At 31.7% G+C, this 13,973-nt stretch overlaps 1 protein-coding gene across 4 annotated transcripts in view; it reads right to left on the reverse strand.

Moving 5' to 3' along the window:
- Positions 1-13,973, reverse strand: part of LOC126770613 (uncharacterized) — a 67,965-nt gene that overhangs the window by 25,657 nt on the left and 28,335 nt on the right. The window lies entirely within an intron of this gene.

Below are 13,973 nucleotides of genomic sequence, written 5' to 3' on the forward strand. Positions count from 1 at the left end.
GTAACTAATAAGTATGCAATTTAGCCAAACATTGGCTATGTCCGAGATAGGAATGCTCGACCTCAACAGTTCTAGTATACTTAGCCTAGGTCCTGAATTAGAGATCCACGACCCCTAGTTACTTTTACATTTGAGGGCTCTTTAACTCCAAAGCAATTAGAGTAAAATTATATTATTTTTGGCTAGGTTGGGCGCCTAAACTAGTGCCTTATAGGCTTAGGGATTAGTAGGCTTATATCTGTTACAATAGTACAACAGTAGTAACAGTTTATTATTTTTTAAATTACCGATCGAATTTCTAACTAAATCTACATTATCATATTTATTGTTATCAAAATCCAACAATATTCATTCGAACTAATAAAGAAAACTTCATATCACAGTAAAAATATTCATAACGCCTAGATTCTTATTTGCAATCGCGTTTAATTCACTAACATCGCTGTAGCGAAAAAACCGAAAGCAAAAGCGAGATTTCGTAGTTCTATATCGATTCCGATGACTACTTCTAGTGCGAGTTTTAAACGCAAGCTATTACGTTAACGTTAGCATGGGCGTAGTCATGGCGAAGGCTTGTCCCCGACTCATTTGTGAAATAAAAATGATGAAGTTACTTTTAATTTACTAATAAAATATTATATAATTATTAATAATTTACTAATAAATAATGATCGAAAAAGACTACTTGAATAAAATGGATTTTTTGACAGAAAAACTGTTTGGAATGCTTTCGTGACATTAGGGTTCATTAAAAGGAGGTTAAGAAAGAAAAAAAAATTAAATAAAAAAACGCGGAAACAAATTGGTCTGTATTATTAAATAATCTTAACATAATTAAAATCACGTGCAATTGGGTTTAGTATTTCGTTGTCAATATTAATATCATTATCAGTTATATGTATTATAACTGTGTGTGTATACCTAGTTATCATTGGGTCTTTGTATGCGTCAAATTTTTTTTATAAAGGAACGCAGAGCGCTTCAATTTGATAGTATGGCGTATAGTTGTCGTTAAACATTCGCATTAGGGGAACGGTATAGAATGGTGGCTACGTCATTAACTAAATGTCAACGTCACCACTGTTTAACCTTTAGCGAGTGTGCAGAGCAAAAAGGTACGCAAAGCAAACAGAAGTTTACTGAAGCATATTTTGACTTGTATTTATATGAATTTCATTTTATCGACTACTTAACGAAACAAATATACTTCTAGTATGCTCATTATAAATGAGTCCAATAATTTATATCATTTTATATATTACTAGCTGTTAATATTAATCAAATAAAATGTAACAAACATTTATTTGGCAAAATTTCTTACAATCACTTTCCACAAAAAACTGAGCATAGGCACTATTGTTTCAAATTCATAGTCTGATTCCACCACGATGCAGATGGTCATACAGATGGGATAATGTCAACTTAATATTTTAAGGCCGTTTAATTATTTGGGAATTATATAGGTATTTCCAAAATCTTCTTTGAGAAATATAAAATATATATTATTAATGAAGAATCATAAAATTAAGTTAGAAAGGTTTTAAGTAAATGACACATTTGTTTATAAACAATAACATTAGTATTTATAGAATAGAAAAAGTTCTATTTTTGAAAACGATTATAAATAATGTATGTATCATACATAGATTATCTTAGTTTATATTTTGTATTCGTCTAAAAGCCGCGGTTGCCTCAAATGGATCGTTCGAACGGTGACAAGCTTCACCCTTTGAGGGTGCTTTTTGTCAGCGTCTAATTGAAGGCTCGAAAGGCAGGTTTTATTGCTAATCCGTTTTACCGAGTTTCAGCGACACGAGGTTTATGTATCCTTTCTAAAATGTATGACTTTTTTGCCACTTAATATTGTGTGTTAAAATTGAATTAATATTTAAATTAAAATTACAAAAGTAGTGTACTTTTATGTATTAAAAATGTCGTAAAAACCGCGAAAGTGTGCGATACATTGAACTACTTTAAATAGTATTTTTTTAATAAAAAAAAAAAAATATTTTTTTAAATAACTTTAAAAACTTAATTATTTATTTTGACAGAATTAAGGTGAACAAAAATTGAGCGTTTGGCAAATTTTCAAAATAAACTGTCAAAATATTAATCATATTTTTCATATAAAAATCAAATAACCTTAGAGAGTTACACTAACTTTTCTAAAGCACTTACTTTATAGTGCTTCATGTAATTTCTCAGTACGTGGTATAAATGCGCTAGGCATGGCTTTGATCTTGCTCCACAGAGCTTCAGAACATACGTACGATTTCATCTGCAGATTAAAAGAGGTATTAGTGTGCTATATTAAGACATCCTAACAAATAGTTTTTGTGAAACCGACAGCTTTAAATGTTTTATTAAAATCAATTTATTTTTATTAAATAGGTGGGTGGACGGACAAATGTGCTACATGATGGTAAGTGATCACCACTGTCACACCATTCCTTACATTGCTAATGCGCTACCAATTGTGGGAGAATATACTGGCTGAATCGGAGTCATGCAACTGAGGTGAAACCTATATGCATCAAATATATTACACAGAAAACGTTGCAAGCTTGCAAAAAAACAAAGTTAAGAAACTCCTTTATTAGAAGTCAGTTAAAACTATAAACAATATGCGACAATATCTTGTTATCTGTAGCTTAAAGTTTGTCATGGTCAGTGTTCAATTCCATATATAATTTATTTCATGGATTCAATAATAAATTCATATCTCGTTTTCGTTTGGTTTAGTTTCATGTAATTCCAAATATACGCCTATTTTATAGTCCGGGATTTGAAGCAAAATTGTTAAGCTTAATGGAACTATATAGCACTTATTAATATTCAACACGTTCTCCTAGAACAATATTCATAGAGCATATAAACCTTAATAGTTTCGCGATGTAAAAGTCGCAGGTTCAGTCTGATCCCTGTTAACAATGAGGAGTAAAATTATTATTAAATTATTAAAATTATATTAAATATTAGTGATTTTTTGATAAAAAAAACATTTCTAGTTAGTATTTTTTTATTTAGGTATTATGCGCAAGCAATCCCGTGACGTCCCTTGAAGAGACGGAGTGGGTGCCGTTATTTTTTTTTGTGGGTAATCCGGCGCATGCTCGGCGTCGGCGAGCCCCACATACTCTCCCACTTCATGTGAGGAGAAGGCGTAAATGCGTTTTTCCAGCGAGAAAATATAAAAAAGATTTTTTTATTTATAGAAAAATAAAGAAGTATAATCTTATTAGTATATCTTTCTTATATTATACAAACTTTAGTGCTACTTCCTAAGAACAACCTCGACGCAGTAAACGATCGTGAAATATGGAGAACACGAAGCGAGCTCTTAGGAATAACACACGTCTTGCAAGTAACTACGATAGAATGCTTAATTTAACTTACTTAACACATAAAAAAACTATATAAATTAATAATAATAAAAACTCAAAATAAAAAACCTACATACTATTGCAAAAGGGGTGTGACGTGAGAATTATTGAATTTGAAAACAATTGAATGCGAGACCAGCAACCAACACAGCCAACAGCCAACAACCAACTCGGTCATTTAACTATAACTGGCTGAGTTGGTTGAGTTCCCGCTCATGGCAATTATTTGTCATTTGTATTGACAATAAGGGGTAGTTGTGGTTCGGTTGTTTATCGTTGTTATATCTGTATCCTGTTTTGTCCAAACAATTCTGGATGTGTAAGAAAATAACTTTGCCAAGCAAATATGTTTGAACGTACATTTTTAAATAAAATATGATTGTAAAATATTACTATATGATTGTTATACGTCCCTTTTCGTCCCAAATTGTTATACGTCCCTTTTTGAAAATTATATACATATAGTTAGGAGATTCCTTGATATCTTTTATATAACAGCGTTGTTAAAAAAAAGACGCGCCCTGATTAAAACCGCCATTTTGTTGGTGGACAGAAAGGTAAAAAGTAATTAATTATTAGCGCGACTTGTGATTTGTTGCATGTTTTTATTTGGAGTTATTTGGATTTTTAAAAGTAATTTTGAGATTGCATCCATTTGTATGATTTGTACTATTTTAAAAAAGACTAATTCGAGGTTTTTTTAAAATCAGATTCATTTCTGGATGCTAATTATTAGACGCATATTTAAAAATATTTTTTTTATAAATGTGTGTAATTAAATAAATGTATGTTAAATTAAGTTGCTATTTTTAAATAGAATAATCTTTATCATTAGTTGCAATTTCAACCGCCTGGAGTCTTCGGGTCACTACTCATTGGTATTATTGCAAAAGGGGCGGCCGCTTTGATGTCTGAAAGCTGAAGTAATTATGTGAACACTTACAACTAGTATTGATTGTAGTAAAGATTATTTATTTTACCAGTATAATTTTAACATTGCGGTTAGATAATATTATATATATATCAATGTAAGTAATAAATAATGTTTTTATCTTTGTCCACTATGCGTGCCTTAGTCATTCATCTGATAGTGATGAAACTTTTGAGATATATGCTGCGTAACAAAAAAGTTCCTGGCCAAAAAAATAACAAAAAATATCCTTTGTATGTTTGTCCATTCATATAAACGTTCTAGCTAGACCATAATTCTATCCGTGCGAATTATATGAGATTAATAGACTTCGTCAATGTTTAACCAAATGTTTGCGTTGTTTGAACCATAAAACTGCCGACTTATGGACGGTATTTTTTTTAATAGATGAGGTTTTTATCCCATTAATTTTTGTAAATCGTCGCTGGGCTGGACACTTCGCCAGACGGGAAGACGGAAGGTGGACTAAAGTCGTCACAGAGTGGTGGCCTATAGAAGCAAAAAGGCCAGTGGGCAGACCACCCGCCCAATGGTCAGACGATTTTAAAAAAATGGCGGGTCCTCAATGGATGCAGTTGGCACAGGTCCGGGAGAATTGGCGCGCCTGTGAGTAGGCCTATGTCCAGCAGTGGAATAATGTGGGCTGAATATGAATTAATGAATGAATGAATATAGTGCGAAAACTGGCGGAAAATACTTAAGTATTGACAGCAAAAAAAATGTATATCTTATTATGTTTATCATTGCAATTATGTTTAAGGAACAAATTATAATATATTAAACGATGGTTTATGAAAATTCACGTAGACTTACTCGTTTTATCTCTTCAACATTTCCGGTTGCTTTACACTTGATAATAATTAGATAATAACATGTTTAAAGGAAAGCTGACGAGCTTATTATAAGCTGATTATAAATAGTGGCATTGCCTTATACCGTAACACAGTCACCGATATGGTGTTCACCACTTTACACAAGATACGGGTACGTCCCTTGTGAGTTGTGCCTCACTCATCCTTCATACACAAATAGCAATACTATATGTATTGCTATGTGTGTATTGTTGTTTGTCTATCTTATAATTAGTGAGTAGGTGGGACGGGACTATCGACCTCGACACTGACACAGCAGACATCAGTACAAATACGAGTAAATACAAATTATAGTAATGTTTCCATTATGTTACCCAAAAATTTAAATATTACACTTTATACATTTGAATCGTCAGATTATAAGAATAAATTAGGTTTTTAGACATTTGTTCCTCGAAAAAGACAAAAACTGTCACTTATATGAGAAATGTTTACAATTTCAAAGAGAATATCATGCAGGTAGTTCGTCGTCCTGTAATATAAATAATCATGCAATAGTAAATTCTATCAAGAAGAACCGACAAGAAACTCGGTTACTCTTATCCACCGATTAAATTACATTCGTTTGTTAAAAAATACTATAAAATGTATATATTATAAAATATAAGTACTAGTTTATTATAATGTTTAATGATTTTTTTATTATCGTATTATAAGACCTTTCTTATATATATCAATATATGCATTTCAGAATCTGCATCTCAACATGATTACTGATACTAAACTCGATACTAGATTGAGTTGAATATTATTGTTATATAATCGATTTAATATAACATTCAAACGCGGGAATTTCAAAGACAAAGGTAACATCTAATTTGTTAAAATTTAATAAATAGTTAAGGAGATTCAACTAGTATTAACTAGTTTTAGCTAGGTTTTACGTAAAATCCGACCTAGGGAGCGTCTACGTCGGGGAAGGAGTAGCTGTGACAAATTTCAAGTGAATCGGTCGGATAGTTTAGAACTCGTGATGAGTTGTATTTCACTTATAAACAAACAGATTGATAAAATCGTATTCAATCATTTTACTTTACCATGCTTGTTAATATATGTATTTTGATTTAGTTAATTTCAGTCTTAGTCAATTGCGTTAAATTAAAAAAAGATAATTTCAATTTTAATATTATTTTTAAACCAATATACATACATACAATACATGTAACATAACTTACACGTGCTAAGTTAAGTTATGTGGATTTGGTATAAAATTTATCTTTTACTGAAATTTATTAACTATTTTTTATACTTTTTTTACTTTAAATAAATAGGATACAGATATAATAACAAGGTTAGGTAACTAAAGGTCGCGTGACACGTCATCGTCGTCGGCGCTTAATATTTGTTGCCAATCAATCATATCTGTTAATAATCCCATAGTTAATTACTCTCAGTTGTCATGTATACAGTTACCAGTTTGTAATGAGGACTTAGTTGAGGTGAACTGTTTTATGATTAATTAAAACCTATTTTGAAATTAAATGATTAGTAGTGTTCGAATTCGAATCTTCTACATACATTACATACATATTGGTGTGCCTTTATATACGACGGCGTGTTGCTTATTTTTTTTTATGAAATTTATATTCGGACTGTCAAATAGACCAAACATCCATAGATAGATAGGCTATTGGTAGTTACACCGGTTCGAATGATACGATTTTTTAAATATATAGATATAAATTTGAAGTTGCGAATATTTTTAACAATAAAATGTTTCAAAAATATTTAGATTATAAATAAATGCCGCATACCTAAATTAAGTTAGAGTTTAAGTGAGTAGAGAGTAAGTGAGTTATGTGTCTCGCAATCCTCAACATTGCGAGACACGTCGTTTCGTTCTTTGGTAATTATAAGCAATAGAACACGTCATCCTTCATCTCATACAAATTAGAATTTAATTACAATAATTATATATGTAATTAGTAGTAGTCGAGATGGTTCAGTGGTTAGAACGCGTGAATCTTAACCGATGATCGTAGATTCAAACCCAAGCAAGTAATACTCAATTTTCATGTGCTTAATTTGTGTTTATAATTCATCTCACCCTTGACGGTGAAGGAAAACATCGTGAGGAAACCTGCATGTGTCTAATTTCATTGAAATTCTGCCACATGTGTATTCTATCAACCCGCATTGGAGTAGCGTGGTGGAATAAGCTCCAAACCTTCTCCTCAAAAGGGAGAGGAGGCCTTTGCCCAGCAGTGGGACATTAACAATCTGTTACTGTTATATTATTCATCTATGTACTGTCATTTTTATAACAATTAAAAAAAAAAAAACAAAATACACATTACAAATTTATAAAAAATTATATTATTATTTTTTCATCTCTAATGGCTAAATTCTTTAATTCTAGGAACAAATCAAGAGTCGCGTTAATATAACGTCAAAAATTGTCCAGTGTGGAAAGAGGTGGAGTAAGTTAGAGAAAATAAATGCTTGCGCTGATCATTAACACTTGGTACAAATAAGTTACTATAAACGAATTAGAAATCAATTATTTATTTCATTACGTTTATTAATAAATGAATGGATCCGGAATAATAGGTCACCTGATGGTAAATTGTATTCACCTTCTTACATCGCCAATGCGCCATCAAGTTCGAAAACTAAGCTGTTACGTCCTTTATAATTGTAGTTTCACTGGTTTACTGTCACTTCGATCCGGACCACTATAATACTACGTTGCGGTTTGGTGGTAGAATATATATTCAGATTGCTTATAAGTCGTTGTAACAATACGTTGTGATCACTTTTAAAAATTGTATATAAAGTTGTGTAACATTAAAATATAGTTCACATTAAAACTGTCATCTGATAAAAATAAAACTTGTATTAAAATTTTGTTTCCTTGTTATTGTCTTACCATTTTACTACGTCTCACCATTTTAATTGATACTTGAAACTTTAATAATGTCTTAACAGCAGTTTTGTGGGTTAAATAATTATAATTATGTTATGGAATCATCTGGAGAATTATCTGTACCCCGGCAAATCCCTAAGGAATTGGACGCCAGCAGACGTGGATCAACCTTCTGGGCTTTACGGTAGTGTGCGCAAGCGATAACTTGACGCCCCCAGAAGACGGTGTGGGTACGGTTCTCTAGGTGGTAGACCTTTGTGCAAGCTCGTCTAGGCAGGTACCACCCACTCATCAGATATTCTACCGTTAAACGGGAGTACTTAGTATTGTTGGGTTTCGGTTTAAAGGTTGAGTGAGCCAGCGTAAATGGCACAAGAGACATATAATTTTCGTGCCCAAGGTTGGTGGCGCATTGGCGATGTAAGGAATGGTTAATAATTTTGACATCACCAATGTCTATGGGCGGGTGTGACCACTTAACCCCAGGTGGCCCATTTACCCGTCCGCCTACGAAACAAGCATAAAAAATAAATAAAAACATAAAGTTAAATTTCTTGTCATATCTAATAAAATGGTTAGATCTAATCTTCGATAGATTAAATGTGTAGTACCCGGCCAAACGGACTTGAACAAAGTTCTAACGCTAAAGGAAAATAAATGCCATTACAAATTATCCTAATTATATAGGTTTCTATAATTATTACTAACTATTAAAATATCGTATCTACAGGGATAGTCTTTGATCACAAAAGCGAAAAGCGAATAAAACAATCTTATCAACAAATATTGTACATAAATACTTATATGTTATTGAATTCAAACAAAAATTATTCTTGTTTACGACTTGTAAGGTATTTAAAAGAAAATATTTAGTAATAAGTCAGGCGACAGGTCGTTAGACTTAGCGACTGACCGAGTAACCAGGGCATGACCCCGACGATAATTTATTTCCTTCGTTTTTAATAAGACTGCATTTTTCATTGTTATTCTAATTAGTAAATAAACACATGTGTACAAAAAACATTCGATATAACTATTTATATAAATCATTATTCTTGTAGTTTATTTCAACGTAATAAAATGACAAATTGGAAAATTATAATTTTAGAGAGAATGATTTATACTTTTACGGATTCAACTTTGAAATATATTCACATCTCATTTTATATATTTTGAAAAACATTTGGTTAATTAGTTATTTACATTAAAACCTAATACTATATTTTATTAGTTTGTGTTTTTATTTTATTTTATTCACCTAGTATCTTGCCTGACAGCCAAATCGGTAAAACCTTTGTAATTATATTGGTGCAAGTTCGAGTTTTATTGCTGAAAACCGCTTTCGCTTGTAATCTACACGAGTGTATGTGTAGACGTATATATGTATGTGTTCGTGAGTCAGCTATGGAACATAATGCTAACAAATCAACGTTGTTATTGCATTGATCAACAAACAAAATTGAATTTTATTTAGTTTTACAAGTGAAGTTTTTATTTTTATATTTATAAAACGTTCTCGATATTCTTTGTCTTTCATTAAGTGTTGGCAAAACAGACTGACGTTTTAAAACAGAAATGTAATGAATACTAATACATACAAATACGTCGACAATTGCATTCTATAGAATAAATTTGGTCATTTTCTTTATCTTATAAGTAACTTTAAACTAACTTTAGTTTCGTGGTGAGTAACAGTGTCTTTCATGTTTATGTTATATGTTTTTCTTTGAAATAATGAAACGGCTATACTTATATATACATCTCAACATACATATCTGGCTGATTTTCGATATTATAGTTTGGTTGATGTTCAAGTTTGTGCACAAAAAGTCCCTATTTCCTGAGTCTTATGATCCGATAACAAGGCTGTCCGACACGACAGGAGAGAGGAGTGTATGGACTTTCAATTCATAACTAGACAGAAAAAGCCAAAGACCTGAGCGTCTTCAGACCTATAAGCTAGCCTCTAAGTATAAAGATACTCTCATGGTGTACTCTCAAAGTTTACTTATACCACGAAATTATTCGCTGAAAATGGACATTGTGACAAACATATAAGTCAGATAGATATGTATGTATTTGACGTTAAAAATAAAAAAATTAAAATAATAACTTTTTTATAGAATAGGAAGGCGGACGAGCATATGGGCCAACTGATGGCCATTGGCATTATAAGAAATGGTAACCATCGATTGCATCACCAATGCGCCATAAACCTTGTGAACTAAGATGTTATCTCATTTGTGCCTGTAATTACACTGGCTCACTCACCCTCCAAACCGGAACATAACAATACCAAGTACTGCTATTTTGCTGTAGAATATCTGATGAGTGGGTGGTACCTACCCAGACGAGCTTGCACAAAGCTCTACCACCAGTTAACTTACTACATTTAGTTAATCAAAATAAAATATAAATTTTATAGACTCTAAGAGCCACATCTTCTTGAGCTGATGACGTGGTAAGGAATCTACATCCTGTTAGTCATACAAATAGGTACACAAGTTTAACTCCAAATAATTTAATAGATTTAAAGTTTCTATCAGTTCTGTTCGTTAGTAGAATTTAACCAAAATAACTGTTGTATTCTAGTTGGTTTACATCGACTGCATTGCCACAGATCAGAAAACTTAGAAGTTCAGATAAAATTTAGAATTGCGTAAATTAGGACCTTAGCAAAATTTTTATAAGGGAGCGCAATCTAAAAATATAACGCAAATAATACTTTAACTTGATACATCCTAGTATTAAATACAACTTCCATAAGTTTTTTTAGTCTGCAAATCTCTCTGTGCTCTTTTTTGTTAAAGCCATCGTAAAAAATCGTAAGATAATCTATCTAGCTAATGACTATTAAAATAACGTCCAATAGCCCATTTTTTATATATTTGAAAAATGAACTTTTTGTTAAATGTAAACCTCTTAGGGATAATTGGAAAATAGAAATATACTACTTCCAAACAGTTTTCTATTCTTAGATAATGACGTCACACTAAAAACATTTCTTCAGAAGCTAAAGTGGGAACGCAAATTGAATTTGACTTGATTGAAAACAAATTTTAAGTGTATTAAGCGCATACTATACTTGCTTTGTAATATACTTTAATAAGAGTAAGTAATAGTAATTGTAGTTTAATATGAGTATCATTGTAAAGTATAAACGATCCCAGATACTTATTTTATTCTTGGTTGTGCAAAAAACCATATTTGTATTTGTTATCAGATAATTGTAAACATTGTTAGTTTATTATAATAATAAATATAGCAAGAATTAAATTACCCGTTGGTAGGGTTTACTAACAAACCGCAGAAGGAAGCTGCGAAGCGGGAGCGGGAAGAGGACGCCGCAATAGGCGTCGCCGGGACTAGGGGGGATCTCAGTGCCCTGGTAATCCTCCCTAGGGAATGGAGGCCTGCATAGGCGGGCCGTCCGTCAGAGCGTCACGGTAGCATGCGCAAGCGATCCCGTGGCGCTCCTCGTTAAGAAGGAAAGGGTACCGTTGGGTTTTTTGTAGGTATTCTGATGTTCGAGGCGCAATCAGCTCCTTGGACACCGGCGAGCCCCACATACCCCCCCCCCCACTGTTTCCGTGGGGGAAAAGCGTAATGTGTTTTTCCAGTGTGAACAAAAAAAGGGTTTACTAATAGATCATTTATTTTATAATCAAACATCATTGGTTTGTATTGATGTGTTCCGATTGGAAGAGTTAGTGAGTCAGTGTCTACAGATCGGATTATATGTATTTGTATATTTAGACCATTCTCAGTGGACATTGTATATTTTATGTAAGAAACAGAGATGTTTCATATTTTATATAGATATATAATGCTTTTCGGCAGTCTACTTCAGTAATTACGTTATTGCCGGCCAAACAATGGCTCTAAAAGCACACTTTGCAGCCGCGTCTGTTGTTTGTTAGGATAATGAACGATAGCAGTGATTTGCACTATTTTTTCCCAGATACCTGCAAGTCTTAAAAATCTTGAAACGCACAGGTTTCCACATTGCCATAGACAAACTTAACGAAAAATATTATTTGATACGTATATAATTATAATTTGTATACTTAGTTAAAATCAGCAAGAAAATGAAACAAATTTTCATAAATTAACATTGACTTCACGAGCTCGTTAGTCGCTAGCGATGCCATTAAATTATATGATTTTATTATTGCTTATAAAAAAGTAAATAATATTTCTATTCAAATATTACCTAATTTGTTACACTTATTTAATTCCTTTTTTATCGAAAAAATAAAAGTTCTTCATCATTTGTATTGTTGTTATTACGACTACACGTAAAAAAACAACCCATCTAAGCTAGATATATCATAATATTATAGTTATGTATATTATATAATAATATTGTGCATAAGTGTTTGCGTAAACACTCTTGTACTCTATGAATATAGAGGTGAGGGAATTATCACTCTCATAGTCTCATATTCAAATTTATATTATAATATTATTCACTAGTTTATATTTATATGAAAAATTCAGTTACTTATTATGTTAATTAAGTTATAGTTTTTTTTTTTCGTCAAGTAGAGATTTTTTTTATTTTTTTAATGTTAAGTTAGCTTATAATTGATTTTTTAAAATGCTTTATACATGCAATAAGACAATGTTTTTATAAATATATATACTATGGAGATAACTTATACTTAAGTATATAACTTTGGCTTCTTATTTGATAAATTAAAAAATAAATAAATGAATAAAGACATATATGCAATACTACGACAAAATATTTTTTTGAGGGACTTAGGCTTAATAAATGGGAATCAGACCTCAGAAGAACTTACGAAAGAAACTCAGTGGGTTTTCTTTAAACCAAATTTAACATTTATAGGATTTACAGCTAATTACATTTTTTTTTTTTTAAGCTAAGCTGAGCCTGGATCTCATGTTAATGATCATTTTATTATTATTAAAATAAACACAAACAAATGGGTAAAATCAAATCAATGCCCAACCTGTAAAAAATTAAACCTGCTAACTCATGTCATGACAGAAGTTTCGCAAAACTCTAATACTATTATTAATAAAATACATATATTAAGCATTGAGAAATACTACGAGGCTTATATTTGAGCTTAGCATTATAAAATCTCAAAATTAATAAGATGCAGCAATTTTTTTTTATTCCCTTGGATTGAGTTCACTCAATTAGCTATGCCCTTATTATGTGCCGCTGTCTGAATGCTTCTTAATTTGACGTTTTTATTTATTATCATTATATGAATACCGCGATGGTACAGTGGTATGAACGCGTGAATGTTAACCGATGATGGTGGGTTCAAACCCGGGCAAGCACCACTTAATTTTCATGTGCTTAATTTGTGATTATAATTCATCTTGTGCTAGACGGTGAAGGAAAACATCGTGAGGAAACCTGCATGTGTCAAATTTACTGAAATTCTGCCACGTGTGTATTCCACCAACCCACATTGGAGCAGCGTGGTGGTATAAGCTCCATACCTTCTCCTCAAAAAGGGAGAGGAGGCCTTAGTCCAGCAGTGAGACATTCACAGGCTGTTACTGAACTGTTACTGTTATATATGAATTGGCATCTTTTTGTTTTGTATAAAACAATTATTATTAATTACTGCGATAATAAAATAAATAAAGAGTATAGTATAAATACTTTTATTCGCGAAAGCATTTAAACAAAAAAACACACGATAAACACGAACAATGAACACGAGAATTTTAATTAAGATGATGGATTAATTCATTGTAATATTACGTGTCATTAAAAAATTTTCGTATATTTAATTTTGAACAATACTTTATGCTATAATAAAAATATATAGGACAAAAAATGTATCTATATTATTTTCAAGGACTATTTTAAAATGATTGCATCTTTTACAAAGGACAGGAGGTTTGTACACGTCACCGGTTGGTAATCGATCGAC

Source organism: Nymphalis io, chromosome 9, assembly GCF_905147045.1.
Source record: "Nymphalis io chromosome 9, ilAglIoxx1.1, whole genome shotgun sequence".
NCBI classification, from domain to species: Eukaryota; Metazoa; Arthropoda; class Insecta; order Lepidoptera; family Nymphalidae; genus Nymphalis; species Nymphalis io.